The 22624-nt window shown below is 35.8% G+C and overlaps 1 long non-coding RNA gene across 8 annotated transcripts; it reads left to right on the forward strand.

The window, feature by feature from the left end:
- Window positions 1-3788: 3788 nt before the first annotated feature.
- Window positions 3789-21498, forward strand: LOC107415731 (uncharacterized). Of its 8 annotated transcripts, XR_009638838.1 has the most exons (9): window positions 3789-3942; window positions 4202-4304; window positions 4993-5219; window positions 5528-5625; window positions 8272-8332; window positions 11900-13428; window positions 13718-13811; window positions 20197-20479; window positions 20813-21498. It is a non-coding gene; the product is annotated as an uncharacterized LOC107415731 (long non-coding RNA). The 8 variants fall into 8 exon arrangements; XR_009638839.1 differs by lacking the exons at window positions 20197-20479; window positions 20813-21498 and adding an exon at window positions 18159-18403; XR_007240573.2 differs by lacking the exons at window positions 8272-8332; window positions 11900-13428; window positions 13718-13811; window positions 20197-20479; window positions 20813-21498 and adding exons at window positions 5880-5954; window positions 7013-7111 and having other exon boundaries at window positions 5528-5659.
- The last annotated feature ends 1126 nt before the right edge of the window (window positions 21499-22624 follow it).

A 22624-nucleotide genomic window follows, 5' to 3' on the forward strand; every position in this document is an offset into this window, starting at 1 on the left:
AGAGGAGAGAGAAAGAGAGAGAGGAGAGAGAGAGAGTCACCGGCCGCCGGCCATTTTCACGTTTTCCGGCCTAGTTACTGTACACGCGCCAGCCAGCCAGATTGCCCACCTCATTTCCGGCAAAACCTCCAAATTTCACGGCGAACGGCCGCCGGACGCGCTCGGATCGGACGTCCGAAGTTTGGCGGCGATTTTTCCCCCTCCACCGCCGGCCACCGCGAATCGGCGCTGTTCCGGCCATTTTCCGGCCACACGCGCCTGACAGCCTTGATCCTCTCCTCAAGTCCGGCCTACCCACCAAAAATCACGGCCATCGGACCACCGACGCGCCGGGATCGGAGCGTTTTCCGGCGAGGGGTCGAAAATCTTCAAAGGGTGATTTCTCGACCGTCCGACCTCCGTTTTGCTCACCATCGGTCCCGTTGGATTGCTCTCCTCACGATCTACAAATCTGCAAAATTTCACAGCCAACAGCCAACGGTTGCCGGTGACCGCGGCGGCCCGCCGGAAAATACTGTTCCGGCGAGTACCCGAAAATTCCGGCCAGCTCCAGTCCGCAGTGTTCGACCTCCTGAACCCAAATCCGACTTCCGTTTCCGCCAATTCGTGACGGTTTGGGAGAATTGCGGAGCCGAAACCCGGAAAGCTTCCCGACGAAATTCAAACCCCGTCGGGTACGATCATCGAAAATTAAGACCGGATCTGTGATTAGCATCACTCGAGCTTCGATTCGGTATATAACTCGTAAATTCTAGATATCGTTTGTGTTTTGACCCCCCGGGTACCGGGTATTATTTACCCGAATAAAATATTAATTTATTTGACTGTCTGTGAATTTTGTTCTAGGAGCACCGGTGAGTCGTAGAATTGATCCCGTAGTGGATCATGGGTTAATTGCGTGCTCCAGGTGAGTGACCCACCTTCAAATTAATTTTGGGAATTTAATTGGTGAATATATAATGTGTGATTTAAATATTTGGAATTTAATTTCTATGTGCCAAATATTTATTTGAATTATTGTGGAATTATTTGTGAATTTATCGGATTTAAGAAAATGTGTATTTCACCAATTTATGCCATGTGGAATTATTTTATGGTTTTGAGGATTTTGAAATTGGTGTGGTTTTAATGGTAAATTGGGCACGATTCGATTTTCAAATATTTCAAGGAAAATATTTGGTTATGTTGGTGATTTCAATTTTTATGAAATATGCCCATAAAATATTATGGGATTTGATTATGATATTTCGAGAAATTATTTATGCTTGGAAAAAATGTGGATATTTGAATTGATGGATTTGGGAGTTGGTGGATTTGAAAATCATGGGATTTATGGTATTAATTATAAGGAAATTGTGGAGAATTTCCCGGTTCAAGCGGATGGATTATGCCCGCTATGTTTATGAAAAATGTGAAATTTGTTTTATAATTTAAATTGTGGATTTTATGATTTTTAGATGCACCGTGCACGTACTGGTGTTCTGATTATGTGATATGGTATATGTGATATGGATATTGTGCACACGGATATGATTAGCGCGCAGGTGGGTGTGAGTAGCGCGCAGGTGATATTATGAGGGTGTCCTGTGGATGCCATCGGAGAGGGTGGCCACCCCCCATTGGCCGGGACACCAGGTTAGCAGCGGCGCAGTGGGACGCCACGCGACCGTATGCCGGTTTCTTTCTATAACCTCCTGTCTGGCGGTACCTTGGGACGCTGGGTACTGTTGGCGCCACTGGTATATAGTGGGTGCATCAAATGATTTTCAGAACTGTGTTTTAAAAATAAAATGTTTGGAAACTGAATTGGAATTAAAAATATAATTGTTACCGCTTCTGGTATTTAATTGATATCTTGGTTTTCGGGGAATATGGATAAAGGGTTTGTGAAATTGTTTTAAAAGGGGAACCTTTCCAACTGAGAGAATTGTAAGGGTTTTGAGAGAAAATATTATTATTACTGTGATATTATATGGTATAGTAGTAGGGTCGCTCACTGAGATGATTAGCATCTCACACTCTTAAATTCCGTTCCTCTAGGTACCAGGTTGTCGGTGTTCACTCGGAGCGGACTTGATCTTCCTCGCTGTTTTAGTTCGGCAGTACCCTGTTCTTCTTTATTGCAGTTGTACTATTTCTTTCATTCTTGTTGTATTTATTATGCACTGGATTACTGTATTTATTTTGAAGTGCTGAAATTTGTGGAACCAACTTGTAGTACTGTGGGAGGAATAAGGGGACACTTTTAGAAGTGTGTTTTCAGTGCAGGTAAATTTGTGGTAAGTAAATCCCTTAGGGGAGGCTCTGCCGGATTTTCCGTTGGAGAGTTCGGTAGGGTTTCCCTGGGATCAGGGCTGTCTAGGGTTCCGGGGAAGGAATTCTGGACGGGTCCTGACACAGACGCTAATGCATCCCTGATCTATTTATAGAAGATCATATAGGATTCCTAAAAATCCATAAAAATTTCTTTGCCTAAAGTTGTTGTTTAGGGACTTCTACTAATTATCTGTGGTTTTTCAATAACTCTAAATCGATAAGACAGATAAAAACCAATTCAATATCATGATCCATTCCGCTTTTTGGTATTTTCGATTAATGTAATTTAGTTATTTTGAATTAATTGTATTTTTAGTATTCTACAGTTTAAGAAAAATGCATTTTATGTTTCTTTACAAAAGAAAACTTTATTAATCAGGAGAAATTTGTAACAAATTAAATAAAACATAACTAGGGCTGGTTGGAAATGTCCAAAATTGGTGGAAGACATCAAGTTAGTGTCTTTTTATTTTAGCTATCCGATCAACAGCCTTGTTTTAAGGTTTCAACTGGGCAGATGATGGAATGTACAGAAACAAAAACGTATCTCACAAAAACACAAATATCAACCACCAGTCAATCATGGTGCAGATATGGATATCTAAAACTACAAGTTGTAGCCCAAATATATTACAACTAGATTTAATTACTATAAAACATTCACTTCTCTTTCTTTATCTACAAGTAACGTTAACTAAAAACTATCATTAAAATGTTTTATTTTTTAATAGCTAATAACAATAATTATAAAAAATATATTCATATTAGAGTGAAAAAAGAAAAGATAATATATAAATAGTGAAATAAACCAAAAAGCGCCAATATCTATTATTTATTTTCATGTTGGTTATTAATTTTGAATACATTGTCCTTTTTACCATTTATTACTAAAAAATTAACTTACTATAGTATTATTAAGAATTAAAGAAAAATAATAGTATATACTTGAAAAAGCATATCATTTTTAAAGTTACAAATATGTGCGTACATATATATATATATATATATATCAGTTATTTAATTTTTATGCTTTATTATTTTTTTATTCTTTTATTTTTGTGATTAGGACTTTACAAATCTTATCAAATTATGCATTTCTACAATTTGAAGAATCGAAAATATACAGTTTTTATGTATGTATAAAAATAAAATATCAATGTAGGCTTGTCGTGGACTATAGTCATACAACCCATTTATTTTTCTCTGTTGCAATTAATTATATATGTCTCCAAATTAAATGTTATTTAAGGAATCAATCCTAAAATATTTTTATCTTTATCACTTCATAAGCTGGCCCTCCCTTTGAAAAATTTCTGATCCGCTTAATTTTGTTGACCTTGAACAACTTATATTAGTATTACGTTTAAAAAAATATGCATATATATATATATATATATATATTATGTCAAATAAAAAGTGAAATCTCACTTTTGCCCTTCCTTCTCAAGTCGGATCGGGTCGGGAGCGATAGGGGCGGAGCTCTGATTCAAATTAAGTTCCAAAATCAGAGAGAGAACCTGAAAATGGAAACAGAGTGAACTCATTCTTCAGATTCAGAGAGGATGAAAATGGCGGGACCCGAAGAAGAAGAAGAACACGCAGGTCCTACTTATTCTTCCACGAAAGGTTCCTCCTTTTCTTTTTTTTTCTTTTTTTTTTTAATCATTTTTTCTGTTTCTATGCTCAAAACCCATCTTCCCAATCTATGTTTTTCCCATTTGGTCTCAAATTTCCGATTTTTCTCCTTCGGCTTTTAGTCTTTGTATTTGGAAAATTTCTTTTGTATTTCTGCGTTACCATTTTCAGTGGGTGAGATGGGATTTTATTGCTTACCTTCTCATAATTTTGAATTTTATATATTAATGCTTTTTTTTTTTTTTTTTAGCTGAGAGGAAAACTGCGACAAAGGGGTCAGAGAAGACAGACGACGCTTGCTTTGGAAAGTGAGAATGATGCCCGCTTCTTAATTTCTCCATCTCAATTCAAAGGTCCTCTCTTTTTTTATTTTCTAATATACATTATATTGCATTGTGGAACTCAGACTCTCAAAGTTTTTCCACTAGAATTTAATGGCTAAAGCTCAGATTTATGGAATTTGTGCAATAAGGGTTGGGATGTTGGCAATAGACTTGGATTGTGGTGCTTATGGAATTTTAATTTACTATAACCTTATTTTCTGGCAGTCTAAAGGGATTTATATCAGAACATAGAAGGGCTGCATTCTATTAGAGATTTAGTTGGTTACTATTGAACCTCATAGAGAAGCAAGAAACTAAATTTAAATTGTGTAGTTTTTAAATTATTTTGTTGTTTAAAGGTTTTGAAATGTTGGTGGATTTGATCATTAGAAGAGTCCGATCAATATGTATTTCTATATATTTCTTTTGGCAATATGAAGCTCAAATGTAGGGGAATCAGTCTTGTCTTTGTTAAGTTTGTGAGGAAACGTCTCCCTAACTGTCATTGGAGATTAAATCTCTTAGTGTCTATTATTCAATTCATGCAGTTTTGTGATTAATTTCATTTCCAGCTTGACTGTATCTTTAAATATTGTGAGATGCTTTTGTTTTTCGAATTAGGTGGCATCTTTTCCTTCGTGAACGGGTCTATCAAATGTAAAATCAGTTTTTATTTCCCATCACCCATTCAATCAAACTATTTGCCCTCTGCTTTCAGGATATGATCAAATCTGCTTGCGGGAACATAGTTTCAGATGAACTGAAAAAATTGGACTCCCCATTGAATGACAGCTTGAAGATGTCAACTTTTGATTCTGATATCAATGACATCTTATGGGAATATGATGGTCTTCATGATGCTTATAAAGGCGAATGTGAAGAAATACTGTTAGAAATGCAAAGGATCTTCTATGAGGACCTGAGGGCTGAATCAACTAAAACAAGGTGAAATATGGTTGCTCTTTCTCAGTAATAAGTTATGTGTGATCTTTATTCATTAAAAAACAAAAACAAAAAAAAAAAAAAAAAAAGGAGAAAAAGAAGTTGTGTGACCTTCTAATTTCACTTATGAAGATCTCAGGCTGTCAAGTGATTGAATTTTTTTTTTTTTTTTTTTTTGAGTAGCTATAATTGTTATCATATTATTTAGGTTCCATTTTTAGGGAGTTCATTGTTTAGATAATGCAATTGCTTTGGGTTTTCCAATTGGACAATTCATTCTTTTGAGCATGGATGTTCTTCCTTCACTCTAGCTGCTTGCAGAACCAGACAATATGGAAACATGGCAAGATGAAGAAGATGAATACTTGGTTCATACAGTCTATGAGCATATGCAACTAGATGATAGCAGGTATAACAACAAAAGTACGAGGGTGTATGTGCATGTAAGCATTCATGATAGTATAAAATGAATCTGCTTTTCCCATTACATATGCTGCTGTTACAATTATTAATTTGCTTCTCTATTCTAAAGTTTGATTAGAACTCAGTATCTTATTTTTGAAATCTGAGACAGACAATTTGTAACATTTTGTATAAAACTGGTGTAGTTGTTGGCTATCCTCAAGAACTTTAAGAATTCATGCTTATTTTCCTTTTATCCAGTTATCTATGTAATAACCCATTCAAGGAAATTGATCAGAAAGAGCGACAGAAATGAGAGGCATGTTATACAGTTAGGTAAGTTGGCACTTCAGACATCTCCTTGGTCAATTAGGTGAAGTGAAGATTGTCCTATAAACATGATATCTGAAAGCTACGATACATAGATGCAGGTCCATTCTACAAGTTGTATTAATCTATATAATTTTACAATGTAGGGACTTGTCCAAATTTTGGGAACAAGTACCTGAACATGACATAAAACGGTATAAAGATTGAAAAAAAAAAAATATATATATATATATATATATATACATATATAGCTTGATGTTATTATATATTGATTGAATATGTTCTTGTTTTTGATGTTATTGTTGTGTTCTAGTTCGACATATAGCTTAAGCAACACTATTCCCTAATGACCAAGCTTATATGAACTAAAATGGAGAATGATTTATAAAATTTAGCACTCCCCTTTCATCTGTTTGAGTTCTAGAGTTAAATATCTAAAGGTCAGAATTTTGGAATTTGTGCACTAAGGGTTGGGATGAGGTTGGCTATATAGACTTGGATTGTTGTGCCTGTGGAGCTCTAATTTTCTTGTAACCTATAGAGATTTATCTCAAAAGATGGAGGAGCTGCATGGAATTCTAGATAACTATGCCAAAGGGCTGCATCTGCATGAATGTAGAGATTTAGTTGATTGCCTTAGAGAGAAGTAAGAAACTAAGCTATACATTGTTTGGCTTATTAATTGTTTTGTTGTTTTAAGATTTTGAAAATGTTAGTGGATCTGATTTTAAGGAATATGACCCATATGTAATTCTCCTCATTTGTTTTACTAATATGAAATTCAAATGTAGGGAATTAGTCTTTTCTCTTTTTGAAGTTTACAAGGAGGAAAAGTCTTCATAAGTGTCATTGGAGATTCCAAATAGCTTATTGTATACCCCCAAATTCTTGCAATTTGTGATTAATTGATCTCGTGGTGACTGTATGTTTGCCATTGTTAGTGACTTTAATTTTTCCAATTAGGTGGCATCTCCTCCTTTGTGATAAGGGTCTAAGTATCAATGTGAAATAAGTTGGTACATCCCATCATCTATACGTACAAACTTTTTCTCTTCTGGTTTCAGGATATGATAAAATCTGCTTGCCAGAACATATTTAAGTTCCAGATGAACTGAACAAATTGACACTCTCCATTAGATGACAGTTTGAATGTAACAGCCCGTACCAAAAAATATACATGATTAAACAAGTTTAACCAAATTGACTAAGTTTGACCAAGTGAATAATATATGGGTTCAAGTTGACTTTTTCAATAGCCAATATTTTTTGTTTGACTGAGGTATCATTGTATAGATCTCCTCGATACGAGTTCACAGACTGGCGGCACGCCAAATTCTGAATTACGGATAAAAAATTATGATCCTGAGAAGTTTTAAACATAAGTTTTATATCAGTGTCCAAACCAGTTTCCAATTTTTGTCTGTTAGTGATTTAGGCTCTATATAAGCCTCGGTAAGTGTGCCAAACAGAAAGAAAAGCCCAAAAAATACCCATTTCCTCTCCAAAACCCGAGAAAAAACATCCCAGACCCACGGGCTCGAACCGATCGTTTTTACCTCCAATCAGGTTTACGCCGTTTAACCCATCTCCGGCCACCACCTTGCTACACACGCCGACCAGAGAGGAGCGGGGGACGAAGGTGAGCTCGGCCGCAAAATTTCACGACCACCAGTCGCCGGACGCGCCTAGATCGGGCCGGAGAAGCCCGACGGTCGGAAATTTTCTCTCCTCTTTTCTTGTGTTTTCCAGCCAATCCAACTCGACCCATACCTCTATCCTACCATTTTCGACCCCTTTGAGTCCATTTCCGTGGTTAGATTGCCCAAAATCCTCACCATTTGAGAGATATCTCAAGTTCAAATTCGGCTGAACCTTTACGTCAATTTTCCGGTTATCGGAGGAGTCACCGGACCAAGGTAAGACCACTGGTGAACTTTTTGTCTTTTGGGTTTTCCGCCAATATAAAGTTTGTGAATTTTGGAGGTCGTTTGATAATTTTCTTATTTTTGGATCAATTAGTTAATTTTCGAATAAGTTGGGGACTGTGTTTGGACAAAATTGGTCAAATTAGTTAAAATTGGAGTTGAATTAGTGAAATTGGATATTATTAGAACCCATTAGGTGGTTCAATTTCGAAATATTAGGCTTCAGGTGAAAATCCCCAATTTTAGGTACCGGGTCCTAAGGACACGCTGTATAATTAAACTGTTCGATGTCCAGTTTATGCAATTTTATAGTACTGTAAATCATTTTGAGACATTTGGGTTATACAAGTGTCTAGTTTAGTTGTTTGGAGCTTGAGGAATATTTTATTATATTACAGGCATTCGAGTTGAGACTGGAGGCAATCCTGTAGAGGAGCATGCATGAGCATCTACAGTACTGTGAGTGGTTATATCATTTTTAAATGATTTGGGTATATAGTATAGTATATATGTGGCTTAAATATTTTACGTATGTACCATTTGATTGAAATGTTGTTTTATACATATATAAATATTTGCTTCCACCTATATATGTTATCATTTTATATGACTTTTGATAATATTTTAAGTGATTTCCAATTTTAATGGGTCCATAAATGGACTTGTTGTATTTAAATATCTTGGTAATTAGATTGAGATTTTAAATCATTTTGGAAACTATTTGGTTTGAGAAACCAGATTGAAAATCATATGATTTTAAGCATGATCAAATATTTTAAAATTTTATGTGCTTAAAATTGGTTTATAGTGAATATATTTCACTGTGGTATTTCTGGTTTTCATATGAAATAATGTTTTGAGATTTTTGAAGTATTTAATTAAGTGGTGGAAGTTTAAATGTTAAATTATGATTTATGATACAGTATTGTTTGGAAAAGTATATATAATCTAATAAGATTGTTTCATACATACTGTATTAGTTGTTTTTAAATTGATGTACCATGTAATGTCAATACCTTGGATCAGTATTATATTATATTATATTACCGCACGCTGGGTTTACCACGGTGCCGTGAGGTTCGTTTCATCCAATGGTTATCTATTATTACCACGGACTGTGATGTAACACCCCGTCCCGAAGTACACATGAAATTTCTCAAATTTGACCAAGGTTGACCGTTGATTTTGACCGTTGACCGTTGACCGAAGGAGTCAAAAGTTGACTTTTTGACTCGGATGGAATTTTAGGTTGACTGAGGTACCGTTACGAAGTACACATTGGCACGAGTTCATAGACTAGTAGCACGTCGAAAACGGAGCTACGGTTTGAAAGTTATGAGCAAAACAAGTTGAGGTTCAAATTATCCAAGGAGTGCCGGAGTTGACTTTTTATTCATGCAAAGTTGAGCTTTGAGTCATGCATGGTTGTGAAGTACTCGTCGATACGAGTTCATAGACTAGCGGCATGCTTAAATTGGACATCTGGTTAAAAAGTTATGGACATGTGAAGTTTTTCGAATACCATAATATTTTAATATATTTGGCTTGAGTGAACAGTATGCCACGTGTCGCACTTTTAGCCAATCCTGTGAGTGAACAGTGTCATCCACGGGTGGCTTTTATTTTGGCAAAACTTGTGAGCCGGCGAGGAAAGGAGGAGAGAGAGAAAGAGAGAGCTAGAGAGAGAAACCAATCGGCCACCATCGTTTACCCATTTTTGGCCACCAGAATAGTACACGCACCACCCCACCTTGAAGCCCACTTGAAAACCGGTCGGCCAGCCAAAAATCACGGCCAACCGATCGTCTATGCACCCGGATCGAGGCTTTTTCCAGTGGCGGCGCCGATTCTTCAAACTCTTATTTCTCCCTATTCCGGCCATCGTTTGCCTCACTGCCAGTCCCATTGAGTTACCCATCACCAGATCTACTTTCCCACCAAAAATCACGGCCAGTGGCCACCGGACGCACCGCCGGCGGTGGTGGATTCCGGTGACCATGGTGGCTCGCCGGGAAATTGATTTTCCGACGAGTTTTCGGCTGCACCGCCCCTCCTTTCCCACTAATTCCGATCCTCTGTACCCAAATTAAATGACCCCTTTCCTCAAATCTCAACGGATTGAGAGAATCGAGGAGTTGAATCCCGAAAGCTTTCCGACGAGATTCCGGCCACCACGGGTCCAATCTCCGAGAAGTAAGACCGGATTCGTAATCCTCGTTCCACAAGCTTCGATTTGGTATATTACTCGTCAATTTTGGTTAACGTTTATGTTAGTCTCCCCAGGTACCGGGTATTATTTACCCGAATAAAATATTAATTTATTTGAGATGTGTAATATTGTTGTTCTAGGAGCACGTGTACGTCGTAGAATTGATCCCATGGAGGATCTTGGATTAATTGCGTGCTCGAGGTGAGTGATCCACCTTCAAAATTATTTTGGGATGTTAAAATATATATATTTTGTGTCAATTGGTTATTTGAAAATAAGTTTGATGTATTGAATATTTAGTAAATTTATATTTGGAATTTTTGATGTCAAAATTTAATGGAATTAAATAATCGGGCATCATCAAATATGTTGGTTCTAAGGAATTTGAGATTTTGGTAAATTTTATCAAATTTCATTGTTGAAATATCTCATAATTAAATATTTGATAAAAATATTTTATGTTTTTGATATTAAGAGAATTTCCAGATAAATTGTATTACTAATTTATAATGTTTTTAATAAATATTTTGGTGCCAAAAGAATATATTTGGAAATTTAAAGAAATTGCGATTTGATTTATTTTAATTATTGCTATGCTTATTAGTTTTAAAAATTGTTTTGAAGTATAATATAATATATATGTTCGAATAATTTGGCTTATATACCATCTGATTGAATGTTTGGATTATGCATATAAAAATATTTGCCTTATTAAATATGAGCTGTCATTTTACGTAAGGTTTGACAATATATTAAATGGTTTTAAATTCTAATGGGTTCATAAGTGAACTTGGAGTAGTTAAATATTTTGGTATTTAAATTGGGGTTTTAAATCATTTCGGAAATGATTTATTTGAGAAGTAGATGGAAAGTTTTATGATTTTAAGTATGTTCCAATATTTTAAGAATTTTATGGGTTTAAAAATTGATTTATAGTGAATATATTTCATTGTGGTATTTCTAATTTTCGTATGAAATGATGATTTAAAAATTTTGAAATATTTAAACAAGCGGTTGAACTTGACAATTAAATTATGATTATGATACAGTAGGATACTGTATCGGTTATTTTTAATTGATGTACCACATAGTACCAGAGTTTGATTCAGTATTATATTACAGCGTGCTGGGTTTACCACGGTGCCGTGAGGTTGGTTTCATCCAACGATTATCTATTATTACCACGGACTGTAAGGTCGGGTTTATCCGACGGTTTATTATTATTACCACGGTGCCGTGAGGTTGGTATCATCCAACGGTTTATTATTGCCACTGACCGTGAGGTTAGGTATGTCCCGACGGTTATTTATTATTTCCACGACACCGTTCATATATTGAGGGTCATAAGATGGGTGTATCCAATGGTTTGCATATTGGTACATCGTATGGTACGTTGTATATGTTTGTATATATATATTGTTGATTTACAAATATTGTGGTGATTTTTACTTTTTCATATTTATTTGGTGGAACTGTATTCATTATATTTTATACCCAAATGTTTATATCTTGATTTGAGATATTTCATAATATTACAATGATCGTTCATTCATATTTTTGAGCATCAATTTTTATGATATTAATTGGGGTACAAGTTTGGGTTTTGGTGAAATGATTTTTAAAAAATGGAACTTTTCCAACGGAGTAAATGGTGATGGTTTTGAGAGAAAATATTATTTTCAATTAATTATTATTTATTTATTTATTCTTAATTAATCAAATGTACTATAATTATTATTACTGTTATAATTGTACAGTAGATAGGGTCACTCACTGAGATGATTAGCATCTCATATTTTTAAATTTCGTTCCCCTAGGTCCAGGTTGGGAGATGTTGATCGTCCGGGGTGAACTCGACGTCTCAGTTCATTGCCGAAAGTTCAAGAAGCATTTCTTTTCTTTTTTTTTTCTTCTCCATCTTGTATTACTTCTTTATCTGACATTATATTAATTCCACATTTATTTGTATAATTCTCTGTATACTGTACTGGACATTTAGTTATTGATTATGCACTGATTTACTGTTATTCATTTGGAATGCTGCAAATTTGTGGAATTAAATTGTAGTAATGTGGGAGGAATAAGGGGATGTTTATAGAAGTATGTTTTCAGTGCAGTCCAGTAGGGTTTCCCTGGGATTAGGGCTTGTCTAGGGTTCCGGTGAGGAATTTTAGACGGGTCCTGATAGTGAGATCCGGTTTATCCGACGGTTTATTATTATTACCACGGTTCCGTGAGGTTGGTATCATTCAATGGTTTATTATTGTCACGGACCGCGAGGTTAGGTACATTCTAACGGTTATTTATTATTTCCACGACACCGTTTATATGTTGGGGGTCGTGAGGTGGGTGTATCCCACAGTTTGTATATTGGTACATCGTATGGTACATTGTATATGTTTGTATATATTGTTAATTTACAAATATTGTGATGATCTCTGCATTTTCATATTTATTTGGTGGAATTATATTTATTATATTTTGTGCTCAAATGTTTATATCATGATTTGAGACATTTCATAATATTACAATGATCATTCATTCATACTTTTGAGCATCGATTTTTATGATATTAATTGAGGTACAAGTTTGGGTTTCGTGAAATGATTTTTAAACGGGGGACTTTTCAAAAGAGTGGAACGAGAGGTCTTGAGAGGAAGATTTTTCAGAAGTAAATCATTATTTTTCTATTATACTACACTCATTGAGATTTCTTTATCTCACATTTTATTGTTTTAAATTAGTTCCCCTAGGCCCAGACAACTAGTAGCAGTCTACCTCGCGCATAGCTTATCGCTTGTTTCTTTCCACTGCAGCAGCCGTATTTATCCTTTCTTCACCTATTGTTATCTTCTAGACTTATGTATTACTTATTTGTACTCATAGACTTTGTTGACACTCTTAGAATGCTCTGATTTTAATTATGGGACTCAGTAGAGACCATGGTACTCATGTGTGTAGTTAAGGCCTGTAGTACAGTAGGTCAGTTATGGACCTATATATATATATATATTGAGGTATTAATGTTAATGCTGGCATTTGATTATCTACGTTTTAAGGTAAGGTTCCATTGGATATTCTCTAGAGATTGTCCAGTGGGACTTCACTAGGCTGGACCACCCGGGAGGTCCTGAAAGGGTTCCCGGGGCAGGTCCTGTCATTGAAGATGTCAACTTTTGCCTCTCATTGCAACAACATCTTTTTGGAATATGATGGTCTTCATGAAAATGGCGGGACACAAAGAGAACACGCATGTCCTACTTCTTCTTCAACAAAAACTTCAATCCAAACACGGCCTTTGGCTTTCTCTCAAACCCAATCCTCTCTTCAATGACCACCACAACTGGTAAGGAAAGGTTCCTCCTGCTTATCCTTTTTCTGTTTCTATTCACAAAACGCATCTTCTTAATCTACGTTTTTCCTATTTGGGTTTCAAATTTCCAATTTTTCTTCTTGGCCTTTTTGTCTTTGAATTTTGGAAAATCTCGTCCATAATAAGCAGTTTGTATTTCTGTGTTACCATATTCAGCGGGTGAGGAATGGGATTTTATTACTTATGTTCTCATAAATTTGAAATGTATATATAATGCTATTGTTTTTTTTGTTTTGTTTTTTTTTTTTTTTGTTTTTTTTAGCTGAGAGAAAACTGCTACAAAAGGGTCAGAGAAGACAGACGACGTTTCCTTTGGAATGATGCCTGCTTCTCAATCTCTCCATCTCAATTCCGAGGTTCTCTTTGTTTCTTTTGTTATTTATTATATTTTGTTTGAATATGTTATTGTTTTTGTTTTTGATGTTAGTGTTGTGTTCTAGTTCAACATAGCTTAAACAACACCGTTCTTCAGAGACCAAGCTTATATGAACTAAATGGAGGATGATTTATAGAATTTAGCACTCCCCTTTCATTTGTGTGTGCATTGCATTGTGGAACCTAGACTCCAATTGTAACATCCCGTCCCGAAGTACACCCGAAATTTTTCAAAGTTGACCAAGGTTGACCGGGTTTGACAGTCGTTAACCGAGAAGGGATCAGATGTTGACTTTTTGTTCCTGTTGGAATTTCACATTGACTGAGGTACCGTTACGAAGTACACGTTGTCACGAGTTCATAGACCAGTAGCACGTCGAAAACGGAGCTACAATTTGAAAGTTATGAGCAAAACAAGTTGAGGTCCAAACTGTCCAATGGGTGCCAGAGTTGACTTTTTATCCATGCAAAGTTGAGCTTTGACTCATGCATGGTTGTGAAGTACTCGTCGATACGAGTTCATAGACTAGCGGCACATCTAATTTGGACATACGGTTAAAAAGTATGGATCTGTGAAGTTTTGTTAACACCGTATTAATTTATTATTATTTTAAATGTGTGAAACGTGCGCACTGTTCATGCCACGTGTCGCATCATCATTCAATCCCGTGAGTGCACAGTGACACCCACGGGCTGAGTTATTTCACCGTTTCACGGGGAAAAGCCAAGGAGGAGAGAGAGAGAGAGAGGGCGGAGGGGGAGAGAGAGAGAAAGAGAGAGGAGAAAGGAAGAGAACCCAACCGGCCACCGCCGATTTTCCCTTTTTCTAGCCACCCCAAGCCACACGCGCCTGATCGGTCTCTCACCCGTGGGGATTCCGACCTACCCACCGAATCTCACCGCCGGCCGACCGCTGACGCACCCAGTTCGAGGCCATTTTCGGCGGCGCTGTCGATTTCTTCAACCACCAAGATCTCCTTATTTTGGCCTCCATTCTTGTCACCGCCAGTCCCGTTGAGAACCTCTCCCTTCAACCTACAAAACTCCCAAAAATCTCAGCCATCGGCCACCGGACGTGCCGCTGGAGGCGACGATTTCCGGTGGGTCTCCGCGGCTTGCCGGAAAATCCAATTCCAGCGAGTACCCAGTCATATCTCCGGCCCCTCCCCACTAATTCCGACCTCCTGAACTCAGATCCGGGGTCCTTTTCCTCCAATTCGCGACGGTTTGGGAGAATCGAGGCTCTAAAGGCTGAGAGATTTTCGACGAGATTCCAACCACCACCGGCCCGATCTCCGGAAAGTAAGACCGAATTCATAATCCCTGCCTCACAAGCTTCGATTCGGTATATTGCTTGTAAATTTTGGTTGTCGTTTGTGTTCGCTCCTCTGAGTACCCGGTTGAGAATTTATCCGATTAAAATATTATTTTAATCGAAGTTGTGAAATGTTGATATTTTAGGTGCATGGGTGAGTAGGGGAGTTGATCCTGCTTGACTGAGACACACGCTTGAGGTGAATGACCCACCTTAAAAACTATTTTCGGGTGATGATTTATATTTATTTGGTGATATTTGAATATTTGGAAAATATATATATGTGGTTGGAATTTTATAAAATTGGGTATTTATTTTATAATGTCAAATTTCAAATATTTGGTTATATGCATACATATATATATTTTGATGCCATGATTGAATATTGGAGAAATTCAAAAAATTTATGATTTAAATTCTGAATTGTTATTATTATTATTGTTCTTGAGAATTTTCATGTACAATCAAGGGCTTATGAAGAGAAAATATATTTAAATATTTTTGTGAGCCTTATATATTATTTTGGAGGAAAAAATTGATTTAAAGGATTTGAAGAAAAATATTGGTATGATGGTACTGTATGTTTTAAAAAGGTAATTATGCATTTATAATGCGAGGTGGTTGATTTCATGGTTTTGAGTAAACCATATTCCTTTTCTATATTGATGATTTATGATGAGAAATGCAAAGAATGTGGGATTGGAGATTTTTTATAACTCCCACGGTAAATTTCAGAAGTTTTTGGTAATAATAAAAATGGGCTATTGGTATTTACTTTATTTAAATTATTTTAGACGCACTTATGCAGTACTGGTGTTCTGTACTGTACATGAGATTGTGATTAGCATGCAAGTTTTAGTCTCTCGTGAGTTACCTATGGACCTGAGGGCAGGCCGGTTTAGTATAGTGCACATAACCGCCCTCTTCCTAGGCCGGGATGACAGGTTTTAGCAGGGCGCTGTCGGAACGCCGAAGTGACCATATGCCGGTTCTCTCTTTAACCCCTGCCTGAGGGTGCTCAGGACGCTGAGTACCATAGGGCATCACTGGTGTATAGTGTGGTACGTCAGGCTATTTCGATTTGAATTTTTAAACTTATTATTTGGAAATACTATTCAATTAAAAATGGTTAATTTATTTAAATTTTACCGTTTATTTCAAACAAATAATTTTTATGGCATTTTTATATGATTTATTATTTGTTATTAAAAAATTTACTTTATTTCGGATTATTTTTCTGAGTGCATTGGATTCCAAAAATTGTTGCATTTTATTGGTAATTATTGATTAAATATTTTCATATAAATTGTGGTGCTCTATATTATTATTTGCATGATTGTGTATTTTAAATGTTGATATTCCACTTATTTGTTATTTAATTAATTATTTATTGGCTACCTTGATTTTGGGGAAATATAATTGCTGGGTTTTGTGAAATGTTTTAAAAGGGGAACTTTTCCAACCGAGTGAATCGTGAGAGTTTTGAGAGAAAATTTTCAATTAATTATTATTTACTTACTTAATTATTCTTAATGAACCAAATGTACTATAATTATCGTTGCTTTATAATTGTACAGTAGATAGGGTCACTCACTGAGATGATTAGCATCTTATATTTCTAAATTCTGTTCCCCTAGGTACAAGGATTGGGAGACGTTGATCGTCCGGGATGAGCCCGGCGTCTCAATTCATTGCCGATAGTCCAAGAAGCACTTCTTCCCTTTTTCCTCTCCATCTTGTATTGCTTCCTTATCTGACATTGTATTAATTCCATATTTATTTGTATAATGCTCTATATACTGTATTGGACTTTAGTTATTAATTATGCACTGATTTACTGTTATTCATTTGGAGTGCTGCAAATTTGTGGAATTATATTGTAGTAATGTGGGAGGAATAAGGGAATGTCTATAGAAGTATGTTTTCAGTGCAGAAAATTTATGGTAAGTCCAACCCTTAGGGGAGGTTCTGCCGGATTTTTCATTGGAGGGTCCGGTAGGGTTTCCCTGGGATCAGGGTATGTCTAGGGTTCCGGTGAGGAATTTTGGATGGGTCCTGACACCAATGTTTTTGTTCTAGAATTCAATGCCTAAAGGTTAGATTTGTAGAATTTGTGCAGTAATGGTTGAGATCTTGGCAATAGACTTGGATTGGGTTGCTTATGGAATACTAATTGACTGTAACTTTATTGGCAATCTAAAGGGATTTATCTTAGAACATAGAAGGGCTCCATGCAATTAGAGATTTAGTTGGTTGCCAATGTCCTTAAGAGAAAAGGAAGAAACTAAGCTATATAATAGTTTGGCTTATGAATTGTTTTGTTGTTTTAAGGTTTTGAAAATGTTGGTGGATCTGATTATTAGGAGAATACGGTCAATATGTATTTCTATATATTTGTTTTGGCAAATGTAAAGCTAAAATGTAGGGAACTAGTGTAACAGCCCAGACCACCCGCATCAGGATATTGTCCTCTTTGGCCCAGGGTTCACACCCTCTCTCCCCCCTGGCCTCAAGGTTTTGCTCACAAAACGCGTCCTGAAGGGAGAGGTATCCACAGCCTTATAAAGACCGCTTCGTGCCCCTCTCCAACCGATGTGGGATGTTACAATCCTCCCCCCTTGGGGCCCAGAGTCCTCGCTGGCACACCGATCCGGGTACTGGCTCTGATACCACTGTAACAGCCCAGACCACCCGCATCAGGATATTGTCCTCTTTGGCCCAGGGTTCACACCCTCTCTCCCCCCTGGCCTCAAGGTTTTGCTCACAAAACGCGTCCTGAAGGGAGAGGTATCCACAGCCTTATAAAGACCGCTTCGTGCCCCTCTCCAACCGATGTGGGATGTTACAACTAGTCTTGCGTTTGTTTAGTTTGCGAGGAAAAGTAGTTATAACTGTCATTGGAGACTAAATCTCTCATTGTTTATTATTCAATCGATGCAGTTTTGTGATTAATTTCATCTCCAGCTTGAATGTATATTTAATCATTGAGAGTTGCTCTTGTTTTTCAAATTAGGTGGCATCCCTTCCTTCGTGAACGGGTCTATTAAATGTAAAATCAGTTTTTATATCCCATCACCCATTCAATCAAACTATGTGCCCTCTGCTTTCATGATGCTTATAAAGGCGGATGTGAAGAAATACTGTTAGAAATGCCAATGATCTCCTATGAGGACCTGAGTTCTAATTCAACTAGAAAAGATGAAATATGGTTTCTCTTTCCAAGTAATAAGCTATATGTGATCTTTATTCCCAAAAAAAAAGAATTTAAAAAATTTAAAAAAAAAAGTCATGTGATCCTCTAATTTCACTTATTTCTGGAGATCTCAGGCTATCTGGTGATTGAAAAGGGAAAAAAAAAAATTATATTTGAGTTGCTATAATTGTTATCAAGTTATTTAGGTTAGGGAGTTCATGGTTTAGATAATGCAATTGCTTTAGGTTTTTCAATTGGACATTTCATTCTTGTAAGCATAGATGCTCATTGTTCACTCTAGCTGTTTGCCCAACCAGACAATATAGAAACATGGCAAAATCAAGAAGATGAATACTTGGCTCATGCAGTCTATGTGCATGTGCAAGTAAATGATAAGTAGGTATGACACTAAAAGGGTGTATGTCTGTGTAAGTATTCATGATAATTTAAAATGAATCTGATTTTCCCATTATATATGCTGCTGCTACAATTATTAATTAGCTTCTCTTTTCTAAAGTTTGATCAGAACTCAGTATCTTATTTTTGAGATCTGAGACAGACAGTTTATAACATTTTGTATGATACTGGTGTAGTTGTTGGCTATCTTCAAGAACTTTAAGAATTCATGTTTATTTTTCTTTTTGTCCAGTTATCTATGTAATAACTCATTGAAGGGTATTGATTGGAAAGAGCAATAGAAATGAAAGGGATGTTATAAAGTTGGATAAATTGGAACTTGAGACATTTCCTGAGGTCAAGATTGTCCTGTAAACATGATATATAAAAGCAATGTTACATGGATGTGGGTAAGTTCTACATGTATTAATATATATAATTTTAAGAAATAGGGACTCGCTGAAAAGGATAACCAAATTTTGGGACCAAGTACTTGAACATGACATAAGATGGTATAAATATTGAAAAAATAAATAAATAAGCAGAAAAGTGCTATAATTTTTTGTGAATCCGAAAAAGATACTTCTTTCTTGGACATCCTAGGAATACTATTTAGTTAACTTTTTCATTTCCTTTATGGTATAGAAGTTCCATATGTAGCTTTTATGGTCTTTGTTTACTTATGCAAGTTGTGAGAGGTAGTTTGGTGCCCAATTTGTAAGCTAGGAGAACTGCCAGAGAATTACCAACATATATGTTGCACTCTTTGTGAACTGCAGCTCAAAAAAGGCGATGAGGTGTTGCTCTCTACTTTAGTTACTCATGCTTTTAATTATGCTAGTTTGTTCTTTATTATGTATTTATTACATCACACTCTAATCATGACTCATAGTGCTTTCCAACTCACAAAAGTCTGTCCCAAGTTGAAAGCATCTCACTTGTTGTACCCTGCTTTGTTAGGTAGTCCGAAAGAAATGAGATTTGGTACTTGTATTGCTCTAGTTATACTCTCCTTGTTATTTACAGATCCTGAATTTTGTTGCGCTTTCGAATCTTGATCATGGTAGTGCCCATGTGGCAATAAGTTTGGTGCTTATGAGTTTTTGGGATCATATCACCTGCATTTTTATTTTTTCTACATTTTCTGCAGTATTAAATTTCATATCATCCATGAGTATGAAAAATTATACCATTCATTGCGGTGCTATATTGATGCCACTGCTTTTGAATATTCTTTGAATTATCATATAGGAATTTACGGTATTGTTGTTGTATAAATGACCCTGAAAGCTCTTTTCTTTACATTATCTCCATCAAATCTTTCTGGCCGCGCACAATTTCTGCTTTTTTATGTTGTTCCAAGCATAAACCTATTTTACTGTGTTTTGTCAATTGCTTCAATCTTTATTTTCACCTTTTTTACATTCCCCACTTTTATATTTCTCTTTTCTTGATACTGCAGCTTTAGTAAGTGGACAGCTCGAGTAGTCAACGATGAAAATATAACTGGTGCTAGCCTTAGTGAGGTAAAGAATCTGACTAAGTTGACCCGCTTGATATTTAGAGAAGCCACATGTCAATATGCTGCCTAAAGACTTGTTTAGTAGAAAGTCAGAAAGATATTACATATTTTTAGGAGGTGCCCGTGGAGACTTTATTGATGGTTCAACAGAATTGGAACTCAACTTGGAATTTGATACAAGGCGTCTATTAAAGGAGCATGTTTTTTAAATGCTGTCGAGAAGGTCAGAAAATTTGCATTAAAATGTAATGGTTTGAAAAAAAGTTATTTGTGAATTAGATAAGGAGGGTGGTCTTTCACATTTGAAATCTCTTTTAGTCCGTTATAATGATGAAGTCCAATACATCATTGACAACTCATTAATGGAGCCCCATCATATTTCTGATCATAGTGTCTTACCAAGTTTAGAGAGATTTATTTTTGTTGACATGAAGAACTTAGGAAAGATATGCCATGGGGAACTCAGAGACACAAAGTCACTTGGAAAATGAAGACAGGCCCTTGTGTCATGGTGTAATAAATTGAACAATTTGTTTCCATTCTTCAATGCCAACAGGCTTGCGGAAATTTAAGTTTTCTACTGCTTCAAGATGGAAGAGATGGTTACATTTGAAAGACATGATGTAAATTCTGAAGCCGTGGATAGAATTGAGTTTCCTAATCTTAAGTATTTACTACTTGAAGATCTACCACAACTTACTTGATTCCGCTTGGAGAGTGACACAAGTGGTGCAGCTGATCAAAGCGAAGAAAGTGAGGAGCAATTAATTAATTAATTTACTGGTTGCTTTTCGCTTAGAAGTCTTGGGTTTGAAATCGCTACAATTCAGAAGGATATGGGCAAGCCAACTTCTGCAAACATGTTAGCTGCAAAGTTTAAGAGTTGACTGCTGGAGAGTGCCATAGTTTAAAGTATCTGTTATCTTCTGCTATTGCCAGAAGCCTTGTACAACTTGAGTTATATGTGTCTGACTGTGAGGTCATAGAAGAGATAATAGTCATAAAGCAACCAAAAGTCACCTTTGACAATTCTGATGAATTATATATAATGAGTTTCCTAAACTAAAGCACGTAAGACTTGGAAATCTACCCCAGCTTATTCGATTCTGCTCGCAGTCTCAAGGCCAAGGGAGTGAGCAGCTATTGTTTGCAGATTCTGCTTCCACATTTTTCAACCAAAATATATATGTATATATACAATTTTGTAAATGCTAGTAATTTATTTTCCTGCGTTTTTATTAATCTTGTAGTTACTTTTACGTTGTGTTTTTAAGTGCCAACATTTTACAGTGAATAATTTAATAAATAAAATCGGCCATCTGTCTATTATTTAATTATTTCGAAAAAATGTTATGCTTTTCAATGATGAATTGCAGCAAAGGTACTATATATTAATGAATCAACTTGTTTACAAAGTTTTTTTACCAACTAATTAATATGATAAATAATATGACAATATTTTATTGACTTATTGTATGGAGATTCATTTCTCTATGTATATTTATAATATGCTATTAGTTTTGAAGCAGTAATGAAAATGGCATTCTGGATTGCAGTGAATATTAATTTCAAGTGCATTTTTATCTTGGATTGTTACTTTAATAATAACTTACTTCCCTATGACATAAATTTACATGTTGCCTTCCCTAGCTTAGAATACTTGATGTTATGGCAGCTGAATTCCATGAAAAGAATATGGCCAAACCAGTTTCCAGCACCATCTAATTTGAGAACGTTGGATCTTATTTGCTGCAACAGTTTTAAAGTATGTTTTACCATTTGCAATCGCTGAAAGCCTTGTTTGTGCAGCTTAAAAAGTTTAAGTGTTAGCCAATATGAGAAGCTGGAAGAGCTATAACTTCTAGATTTTAGCAATCTCCCAAATCTTGCAAGATTCTGCACTATTGAAACCTAATATCTGGGGCCTTGACTTTATACCGCATGTGTGCATAAGATAAATTAGTTAATGTCTTATAATTACTGACAGAGAAATAGTTTTCATTTTTAACTTCAATTTGACATGTTTAAATAAATAGATGTTTACATGACATTAAAATCGATATGTAGACGTCTTACTACTACGGCAAGTTGATTGAGTACTTTTCCGCTGGCTTGGACATGTCTTCTGTCAACTCGTACTGGCAGCCTTTTTCCCCTTTTATTTACTTATTTATTTTATTTTATATGCATCTATAATGTCCACGTAGCTAGTATTCTAATGATCATATTTTGCTTTCATTTCCAAAATTTGGTGGCTTAATTTTATAAGGTAATAAGATAATATCAATAACTTTCAATATTTCATATTCGGATCACTTTCAAACTAGCGGGTCTGCTTAATATTTTTTGTCCTTTTCTCAGCAATATA

The sequence above is a fragment of the Ziziphus jujuba genome, chromosome 4 (assembly GCF_031755915.1).
Source record: "Ziziphus jujuba cultivar Dongzao chromosome 4, ASM3175591v1".
In the NCBI taxonomy this organism is placed as follows: Eukaryota; Viridiplantae; Streptophyta; class Magnoliopsida; order Rosales; family Rhamnaceae; genus Ziziphus; species Ziziphus jujuba.